Source organism: Vicugna pacos, chromosome 36 (genome assembly GCF_048564905.1).
Source record: "Vicugna pacos chromosome 36, VicPac4, whole genome shotgun sequence".
Taxonomy (NCBI): Eukaryota; Metazoa; Chordata; class Mammalia; order Artiodactyla; family Camelidae; genus Vicugna; species Vicugna pacos.
The window spans coordinates 5,889,100-5,901,028 of NC_133022.1; the positions used below are offsets into that span (position 1 = coordinate 5,889,100).

Consider the following 11,929-nt stretch of genomic DNA (forward strand, 5'->3'; position numbering starts at 1 on the left):
CACATTTCAAAGAAAGACCTGTTTAAGACTGGCCCTTGATGACCTGCTGGGAGATAACCTCTGAGCCCTTGGGATATTCTGCCTGATCAGAGTGGTTTTTCATCATCTGAGGCTCTGGCCATCCGCTATCAGTCTGGCCCCTGGGGGACTGGAGACTATGTAGCCCTGGTCAGTCCCGGGGGCCCTGCAGACTTGTGTGACCAACCACCAGTAAGACCCCTGGGCCCGAAGGCTCAGGGGAGCTTCCCAACCAGCTGGACTTTGCACATGCAGGCACACATTGTTGCTGGAGAATTAAGGTCTTCCCTATGTGATTTCACTGTGAGGGGACTCCTGAGAGCTTGTGCCTGATTTCTCCTGGACCTCATCCATTGGATGGTGGTCCCCATTTCCTAGCTCATTGTCAGGCAGTGGCTACTCTCCACTCTGAGAGGGGGAGTGCCTCGTGACCTCCTCTGACATCAGAGCCAGAAACAGACAGTCTTCATGTCAAGTCTTACATGTTTCAAATTGCTTTCACCAGTAGATGCCTCCATCCTTTTCAATGGTTCATTTGATTAAGTAAGGCTCAGCAAAGATAATTTCCTTGTCTTAAAGTCAACTATTTTGACCCTTACTATGTATGCAAAATCCTTCTACAAATAGCACTTGTAATCTTTGTGACTGAAGGCAATAGAAAGTGTGTGTTCATCACATTCTCGGAGTTCAATTATTTCCAAATTAATGTATAGATTCAAGTCATTCTTTTTTAAAATTTTTTTTATTGATTTATAATCATTTTACAATGTTGTGTTGATTCAAGTCAGTCTTAATCAAAATTCAAGCAAAATTTTTTGGTGAAAATATTGTGCACTTGAGTATAAAATTATTCTGGAAATTGAAAAGGCCTAGAATAACCAAGTCAACCCTGAAAAAGAACACAGCTATACTGCCTACCTTATTCAAACACAAAGAAAGCTAAATAATCAAGACAGCATGATATTGATGTAAAGTTACAGAAATGGGTGAGTGAAAAAGAACTAAGAATCTAGAAGTAAACCCTTATGTTTATGGTCAATTGATTTTTGAAAGAAATGCAAAAAGCAATTATTGGATAGCCATATTTGTAATGAACTTTGATATGTATCTTATACTATTTACAAATAAATTTACAAAAACTAACTCAAAGTGAGTCACGGACCTATACATAAAATAAACTGTAATACTTCTAGGAGAAACATATGAAGAAAATTGTTGTTCAATTAAGCAAAGACTTTCAGATAAAACAGTAAATACCTGATGCATTTTTTAAAATGATGAAATGCCATTCACAAAAACTAAAAATTTCTCCTCTTAGAAAGACACTATTAAGAATATGACTAGCCATAAACTGGGAGAAAATAATTTTGAATCACATATCTGACAAAAGTCTTGTACCCAGACTATATAAAGAATTATCAAAACTCAGTAACACATATTTCACCAAGGAAGATAAACAGATAGCAACACACAAATGATTTTCCACATAATTAGCTTGAGATATATGAAAATTACAATCATAAAGGGAAAACACTACATACTTACTAGCCAACATTATTAATAGTGAATAATTGGGAAATTATATGATATGATAGATTAAGATATGTTTAAATTTTAAAAAGTTTATCTTTTTATTGTCATGAAATATACATAACAAAATACACAATTTTGATCATTTTTTTAAGTGTAAAATTCAACAGAATTAATACACTCATTTTGTTGTACAACTACAAAAGCTTGTTTTGTATCCGATTATCAGATGTGGTTGCAAATTTTTATGTAATCATGAGAAACACTTACAGTCTACATATTTACAGAAAAGAGTATCTGGAAAGATAAGGCCTCTAATGTAAGCAGTCACCTTGGATAATGTTATAAACTATTACTTTTTCTTACCTGATTGAAATTCTCCACTAATAATAAACATTCATATAATAAAGGATTTTATTCAAATATTAAAGAATTACAATATTCAAAATGTCTTAGTATATGTGAGGTTTTTTTTAATGAGCTGTGTAATTGAAATGCTACAGCTGTCCTCCTGACTTGTGTCAAACGCTGCTGTAACATCCTCCTGTCTCAAGGACCCAGTCCCCACTGACGACTGCTTTACTTGTGTCTGTGCCACACTTCGTTACCCAGGAAATTAAGTAATGGTTCTTGACTGCAGGTCAGTAGGGACTGTTTCTTTTTTTCACTTAGTGGCATTTTTAGCAAATTAAAGAGAAAAGTCACATTGCACATTGGAAAAGCATGTCTCTGTGTCCTGATGGTTTAAAATGCATCTCCTCCACTCAGTGGGGAGACTTCCTCAGCCCTTAATATGATTTATTTTTGTTTTAGTGATGGAGAAAGCAAGAAAATATTTGAATATTTATAATAGCACTAAGCGCAGGATATGCAAATCTTCCCAATTTGTTGGAGATGCTGAACAAAGAGAGATCTATGTATTCCCAGACATGCCCTGAATGTGAAGATACAAATACCTTTATTAAAACATGACTTTAACATTGTAATTTTAAATTTGCTGTGTTTAAACAACCATTAGAAGCTCTGATTTATTAACAGAGGAGTAAGCATGATAAAGTTTGTCTCTTTGATTGTAATTGCCTTTGTAGGATCTAGGTTATATTTTCCTCTGGAAACAAAAATGAAATTTGGTAATAATTTACATTTTTAATGTATATAAGATACATTATTCAGATGTCAAATTTTAGAATGAATTTCCCTTATGTAGATAAATCTCACTGCCTGGGAGATTTCTTAAGATACGTAAAAAAAATTTCTATCTCACTAAATATAAGAAATACACAGTGTATTCAACCTCAAACTAAAAAGAATGTCTTCCTGTATAAAGAAGTATACAAGCATGCCCTTTCATTCCTCTTCTCATCCTCCCTACAAATAACACTGTGACTGGAATGAAAACCTCTTACAGATCCCTGTGTTCACATTCAGCACTCTGAAAGATACAATACTCAGAAAACAGATACTTACACTTTATTGTCAATCTGTTTACTAATTTCTATTATAAAGTAAGTTGCAATGTCTTATAGAAAGAGATATATTTCAAGAACTGAAAAATGGTCAAAGATGAAGAGCAGAGTAAATTTCACAAGGATGCACATATCATCTGAGAGGTTAGGAGAAAAATGAAAGGAAGGTGGGTAGACTGAATATGAATATATATATGTATTTTTATATTCCTTCTACATCTCAATTTGATATAACTACTTGAATGGAAGACTAAATTTACTAAGAGAATTTTAACTTTTGTGTAGCCATAATCCTCAATTAGTGACTTTTCTCTATTTTGGAAACACTGGAGCTGAGTACACGGTCACAACCTAGACTGCCCAATCTCAGGAAGAAGAGATTGCAATAGGTCAAACAATAAAGCAAATATACTCATAAAACAAATGAACCAGGTACACAAGGGGAAAATAATTTTTCTTGATTGATGTCAGAAAACTCCGAGACATCAAACACTAATTGTACATTAGAAACATCTGAATCCGTACTAGTGTAGCATCAATGAAGATAATTCATTGACTGGAAGGTGCAGAAGGGAAGAGAGGGCAGTCATCACATGCATCAGCAGGAAACATACACACATTCAGGAAAGATAATGCAAAAACAGACACGTGGACTACGTGGCAGGGGTTGGTGGGTGAGCATCATGGCTTAGGTAGTTTATAAGAATTAAACACACTTAACCTAAAAACTAGCAAGACGTAAAATGTGACTACACATATTTATTTATAGACAATAGTGTATGATTAAATATAAAAGCTTAAAAACATTAATTTTAAGTCAGTTAAAATACTCTACAATCTATAAGCAAATTTCTGTGAATATCACACAGAGATTGGAAAGAAGTCAGAAGTCAGTGGCAAGAAGTGGTACAGTAACAACATTCATTCCTCTGGGACTCACAGATGACCCTGAGCTACAGGTGCTGATTTTTATCTTTCTATTTATCAACTACACACTGAGTGTAACTGGAAACCTGACCATCATCACACTCTCATTTGTGGATTCCCATCTTAAAACACCCATGTACTATTTTTAAAAAAAAATTTTCTCCTTCTTAGCTCATTCACATCTTCCTGTATCCCCAGATACCTGCATAGCATAGCAACAGGTGACAGGGTCATCATCTACAATGCTTATTTCATCCAAGTGTTTATCACTGACCCATGTGGAGTAACAAAGTTTTATCTACTGGCCGCCATGTCCCATGACTGCTACGTGGCCATCTGCAAACCCCTGCATCATGTGACCATCATGAGCAGCTGAGTCTGCAGGAGTCTTATCATCTCTTGTTGGATGGCTGGTCTGCGTATTTTAATCCCACCACTTAGGCTGGGTTTAAACCTAAAATTTTGTGACTCTAACAAGATTGATCATTTTGCCTGTGATGCGTTTCCCTTAGTGGAAATCTCATGCTCAGACCCATGGTTAATGGAACAGACTGTTATAATCTGTGCTGTGCTGACCCTGAATAAGACTCTTACTTGTGTGGTTCTGTCATACGTTTACATCAGCAAGACAATTTTTTGGTTCTATTCTGTTCAGCAAAGGAAAAAGGATTTTTCCACCTGTTCTTCCCACATGATTGTGGTTTCCCTCACCTATGGCACATGCATTTTCATCTATATGAATCCTGCAGCAAAGGAAGAAGTGACTATTAAAAAAATGGTTTCACTGCTCATGTTTTCTGTTGCACCTACATTAAACCAATTTATTTATACCTTGGAAATAATAAAGTTAAGAAAGCCTTTAAGGACTTAATCAAAAGAAATGCCTTGCTCTCATCTTAGTAAGAGAAAATAATATTTTTAAAACATTGTGTCAAGACTGGCAGTTCAAAATTTGTAGATACTGACAGGCATATGTAGAATAGATAAACAAGATTATACTGTATAGCACAGGGAAATGTATACAAGAACTTGTGGTAGCTCACAGCAAAAAAAATGTGACAATGAATATATATATGTGTGTGTTCATGTATAACTGAAAAACTGTGCTCTACACTGAAATTTGACACAGATTTGTAAAATGACTATAACTCAATGAAAAAAGTTTTAAAAAATAAGAAAAAAACCCCAAATGTGGCACCTCATTTGAAAAAATTAAATTAAATTAAATTAAATTAAAAAAACATTGTGTCAAAAACAAGAATAAATAGCCACAGAGATTTATTTTTGAAGCTTGTAATCTTCTTTGTTTTTTAATAATACACATGTGAGTAACAGCAAATTTCTCAACCTTTCTTTAACTGAGATTCTGTTGAGCCCTACTCAAGCCATTTTTGTATCTTTATTATTCACACCAATAACTGATAGTTTTGCATGTCAACTTCTTAAAAAAATCACTTTGAAAAGAAAGTAACTTTATAAAATTACTTTAATATAAATAAAATTCACTACTCTGGGTATAAGGGTAAATATAGGGTAAAATTTGATAGCTCTTCTCAAATATAGACAATAATTACATGAAAGGCATAATTACATAAAATGTCTATAATGAATGATCACATAATTTAAAATAAATGTGAGAGAATAATACTACTTCCAATACTGAGAAGACAGAGAAAATATGTATTACTACAATGAACACACATAAACAGTGGATGAAATTTAAGAAATATTCTTTTGAATCTATAGCTGAAATTATTGCAAAGTGTTGAATAGAATGGATTAGAAGTAACGATTTAATTTAAGGTAGAGCAATAATCTATAAAATGACATGACTACTTAAGAGAATACAGACAGGGTATGGGAACAAGTTTTGCAGAATGATCACAGAGACTTAGGTCTGAGTTTCAGGATAAGTTTAGTGAGCACACTTGATGATGCATTAGGTGCACACTCAACGAAAGTCTGAATTAAGAAAAATCATGCTCTTTTTAACAGAAAGTTTACATTTTTTCCTGAAAACTATTGTCTACTGCTTATAGAACTATGAGTCAAGCCAGAAACATTCCCCAGTGTATCTGATACCTGTGCCAACATCTAACACAAATTAAGCTTTTAGAGTCCAAATTTGGTCATAGTAATCTCAATTGTTAGATACACTGAATTGAAAAATCCACACGAATAAAATTCCTTAGAAATGATGGTACTTACACCAAATTAACTAATTGGTATCTGGAATGCAATGAAATACAGACAAGGCTTCACAAATTACTCGGAACACTGAGAAAGCTGTATTCACTAGGAATTCCATTATCTTACACGTATTCATTACTTACAAAAATGTAAACTAGCCAAAAAGAGAGAAACTTATCCTAATAAATTTGAAAAATAAAAATAAAATAAAACAAAAGTAAATGAAAAATGTAACTTACTAAGGGTAGAAAATGAAATCAATTAAATAAGCTAACAAATTTAAAAGCCAGTTCTTTCAAAAGTCCAACAGCATAGATAAACCCCACACCAATGAATGTAATGAATACAAAACATAAATGTTCAACATTTTGTTGGAAAGCCTTGCATATGCAGTAACAGAAGAAATTAAAACATCAGGATAAATATGGGAAGGGATAAATAAAACTACTGAATTGATTTTAAAGACATTCACATTTTGCTTTCTGAAACGGAGGTATGTCATACAATGGATGATATCAATCGTTCATAGTTTAATTGGCAACATTTTTTTCAAAACTGATATTTTATATAATGATATGTCTTACAATTGATGATATCTTAAAATGGATGCAATTCAACATATTTCTTTTATCCTGAGGAAATTCTTCCATACCCAGAAAACTGAAGATATTCTACTAGGAAAGCAAGGAAGTTAATAAGGAATTTATTACTTTTGTCAAAAAAATTGGTATTATTTAAAAATCAATAGGCTGTCATAGCAATAAGCAACAGGAAATCAATGAGCAAATATTTTTTCAGTCATAACAGCTGTAAAAATGTAGCAACAAGAGAGTAAATTTAACACAAAAGAACAGCACACATGTAAAGAAGGTATAAATACAATTAGAACAAGAGATATCATCAGTATACTTGGTTTCAAAATTTTAATATGAGCATGCATATGTGTATAATTATACATTACTTATGTATTGTGGAAACACATTTTTATCTATTTATTTGTACATAGTCATTAAGCAAATAGAATATTAAAGGAAAACAGATTTTAATGCAGGTTATCTAAAGTAGAAACAAAGTGGTGCAATCAGGAAGAAGAATGGGTAGAATGAGAAAAAATGAAATAAAAATAAAACATTGACCATACAGTCTTATGAAATGTGCAGGTCTGGGCATACATACATTTGGGTGTAAATAAAGAAGCTTTTTTTTCAAATACATTTCCATCTACAAAATGACAGCTGATCAAATTTCTGTTGCCAAGTGAAAGAAATTAAGTCACAGTTTATTTTACACTGATTCAGTAAAAATAAATGAAAAGCGCAAAAAAAAACCCTTGAACTGTAAATGTTTCACATTATACAATGGAATATTATTCACCAATAAAAAATAGGAAATCATGCCACTTGCAACAACATGGCTGGAATTTAAGGGTATTATATTAAGTGAAATATGTCAGATAGAGAAATACAAATACTGTAAAATCTCACTTGTATGTGGAAACTAAAAAACAAACAAACAAACAAAAGACCAATCACATAGGAGAAGTCATCACATCTGTGGTTACCGGAAAGGAGAGGGTAGTGATGATGAGGGACGGGGATTTGGATAGATTGGAAGAAATTAGGCAAAAGATACAAATACCAGTTATAAGATAAACAAGTATTGGGGATGTAATGTAGAACATGATGACTATAGGTAACACTACTATGAGGTATATTTGGAAGTTGTTAAGAGAATAAATCCTAAGAGTTCTCACCATAAGGAAAAAAAATTGTATCTATATAAGATGAATGTTAACTAAACTTACTGTGGTCATCATTTCAAGATATATGTAAGTAAAGTCATTTTGGTGAACACCATAAATGACATGCAGCACTACTGTATGTCAACAGACTCTCATAAAACTGGGAAAAAATTTTATAAAATTCCCATAACACTATCAGGAGAAGAGAATGCTAAACTCAAAACAAGCAGTATGAAGAATGTTAAAAAAGATTAGAGGGGAAATAAATAAAAAAGAAAATTGAAAACTATATGAAAAATCAAGAAAACCAAAAGTTAGATATTTGAAAATATCAACAAAATGGGAAAATATTTATACTTTCATTGAACATGACAAATAAACAAAGATTCAAGTGACTAAAATCAAGAAGAAAAAGGAGGACATTACTAACATCACAGTAATAAAAAGAACTATAAGAGAACACTAAGAACAACCATAAACCTGTGAAGCTACCTACAGAAGATGGACAAATTCCTAGAGAGATACAAACCACCAAACTTGACTCAAGAAGAAATAGGCGATTTCAATAAATTTATAGAAAGTAGAGATATTGAATTAGGAATCAAAAAACTTCCCATAGATTAAAGGAGTAACACAAGATGAGGATATTACACTTGTCAATATATATGCACCCAATATAGGAGCACCTAAATACATGAAACAATTACTAACAGAGATAAAGGGGGATATTGATGGGAATACAATAATAGTTGGAGATCTTAACACCACATTAACATCACTAGACAGATCTTCCAGACAGAAAATAAATAAGGCAACAGAGAAACTAAATAATACAATAGAAAAATTAGATTTGGTGGATATTTTGAGAGCATTACACCCCCCAAAACTAGGATTTACATTCTTTTCAAGGGCTCATGGGACACTTTCTAGGATTGATCATGTACTTGGGCACAAAAGAAGCCTGAACTATTTTAAGAAGATAGAAATTATATCAAGCATCTTTACTGACCACAATGCCATGGAACTAGAAGTCAACTACAAAAATACAAAGGAGGAAAAAAGGAAAGCATGGAGATTAAACAACATGCTATTAAAAAACCAGTGGGGCAATGAGGAAATCAAAGTTGAAATTAAAAAGTACCTTGAGACAAATGACAACAAAAACACAACACACAAACTTTATGAGACACAGCAAAGGCAGTGCTAAGAGGGAAGTTTATAGCGATACAGGCCTTCCTCAAAAAAGAACAATCTCAACAATCTAACCCACCAGCTATAAGAACTAGAGAAAAAGAGAAAAAACCCCCAAAAGGCAGCAGAAGGAAGGATATAATAAAGATCAGGGAGGAAATAAATAAAAGAGACATTTAAAAAAACACAGAAAAAATCAATCAAACCAAATCTGGTTTTTTGAAAGAGTACATAAAATGGAAAAACCTCTGGCCAAACTCACAAAGAAGAAAACAGAGAGAGCACAAATAAGCAAAATAAGAAAGGAAAATGGAGAAATTACAACAAATAACATAGAAATACAGAATATCATATTAGAATATTATGAAAAACTATATGGAACCAAAATGGATAACCTAGAGGAGATGGACAAATTTCTGGAAAATACAGTCCACCAAGACTGAACCAAGAAGAAACTGACCACTTGAACAAAACCAGTCACTAGAAATGAAATTGAATTAGCAATAAAAAAATCTCCCTACAAATAAAAGTCCAGGACCGGATGGCTTCACTGGAGAATCATGCCAAACATACAAAGAAGAACTCTTTCCAGTCCTTCTCAAGTTCTTCCAGAAGATTGAAAAGGAGGGAATACTCCCAAACTCACTCTATGAAGCCACCAAAACCAGGCAAAGAGACAACTAAAAAAGAGAATTATAGGCCAATATCTCTGATGAACATAGGTGCAAAAATCCTCACCAAAATATTAGCGAATAGAATCCAACAGCACATAAAAAAATTATACATCATGACCAAGTGGGGTTCATCCCAGAGACACAAGGGTGGTTCAACATATGCAAATCAATCAATGTAATCCATCACATCAATAAGGGAAAGGACAAAAACCACATGATCATCTCAACAGATGCAGAAAAAGCATTTGACAAAATTCAACACCCATTTATGATAAAAACTCTCACCAAAGTGCATATAGAGGGAACATATCTCAACATAATAAAAGCTATATATGACAAACCTACAGCCAGCATAGTACTCAATGGTGAAAAACTCAAAAGCTTCCCACTAAAATCTGGGACAAGACAAGGCTGCCCAGTATCACTACTCCTATTCAACAGAGACTTGGAATTCCTAGCCACAGCAGTCAGGCAAGAGAGAGAAATAAAAGGGATCCAAATTGGAAAAGAAGAGGTAAAAGTGTCACTACATGCTGATGACATTACTATTTATAGAAAACCCTGAAAGGTCCACACAAAATCTACTGGAGCTGATGGAAGAATTCAGCAAGGTAGCAGGTTACAAGATTAACATTGAAAAATCAGTTGCATTTCTTTACACTAATGATGAATCAACAGAAAAAGTAATGAAAAAATCCCCTTTAAAATAGCACCCAAAGCAATAAAATACCTAGGAAGAAATCTTACCAAAGAGGTGAGGTGAAAGAATTATACACAGAAAACTATAAACCACTGATGAAGGAAATTAAAGAAGACTTCAAAAAGTGGAAAGATATTCCATGCTCTTGGATTGGAAGAATCAATATTGTTAAAATGGTCACACTGCCCAAGGCAATCTACAGATTTAATGCAACCCCTATCAAATTACCCAGGACATATTTCACAGAACAAGAACAAACCATAATAAAATTTATATGGAACCACAAAAGACCTAGAATTGCCAAAGCATTACTGAAGAAAAAGAAAGAGGCTAGAGGAATAACTCTCCCAGGCTTCAGACAATACTATAGAGCTACAGTCATCAAGACACCATGGTACTGGTACAAAAACAGATATGTAGACCAATGGAACACAATAGAGAGCCCAGAAATGAATCCACAAATTTTTGGTCAACTAATCTTTGACAAAGGAGGCAAGAATATACAATGGAATAAAGACAGGTTCTTCAGCAAATGGTGTTGGGAAAACTGGACAGCAGCATGTAAATGAATGAAGCTAGAACACTCCCTCACAGCACACACAAGAATAAACTCAAAATGGATCAAAGATTTAAACATAAGACAAGACAGAATAAACCTCCTAGAAGAAAATATAAGCAAAACATGATCTGACATACATCTCATAAATGTTCTCCTAGGGTAGTCTACCCAAGCAATAGAAATGAAAGCAAGAATAAACAAATGGGACCTAATTAAACTTACAAGCTTCTGCACAGCAAAGGAAACCATTAAGTAAAACAAAAAGACAACCTATGGAATGGGAGAAAATTTTTGCAAATGAAACCGACAAAGGCTTGATCTCCAGAATATATAAGCAGCTCATATGACTTAATAAGAAAAAAATAAACAACCCAATCTAAAAATGGGCAGAAGACCTAAACAAGCAATTCTCTAAGAAACAAATACAAATGATAAATAGGCACATGAAAAATTGCTCAGTATCACTAATTATCAGAGAAATGAAAATCAAAACTACAATGAGGTATCACCTCACACCAGTTAGAATGGCCATCATTCAAAAATCCACAAATGACAAATGCTGGAGAGGCTATGGAGAAAAGGATACCGTCCTACACTGCTGGTGGGAATGCAGTTTGGTGCAGCCTCTGTGGAAAAAGTATGAAGATTCCCCAGAAGACTAAAAATAGACTTACCATGTGACCCAGGAAACCTGCTCCTGGGCATATATCCAGAAGGAACCCTACTTCAAAATGACACCTGCACCCCAATGTTCATAGCAGCACTATTTACAATAGCCAAGACATGGAAACAGCCTAAATGTCCATCGACAGATGACTGGATAAAGAAGAGGTGGTATATTTATACAATGGAACACTATTCAGCCATAAAACCCGACAACATAATGCCATTTGCAGAAACATGGATGTTCCTGGAGAATGTCATTCTAAGTGA

At 33.7% G+C, this 11,929-nt stretch overlaps 1 pseudogene; it reads left to right on the forward strand.

The window, feature by feature from the left end:
* Window positions 1-3,111: 3,111 nt before the first annotated feature.
* Window positions 3,112-11,929, forward strand: LOC140691669 (olfactory receptor 6C2-like; annotated as a pseudogene).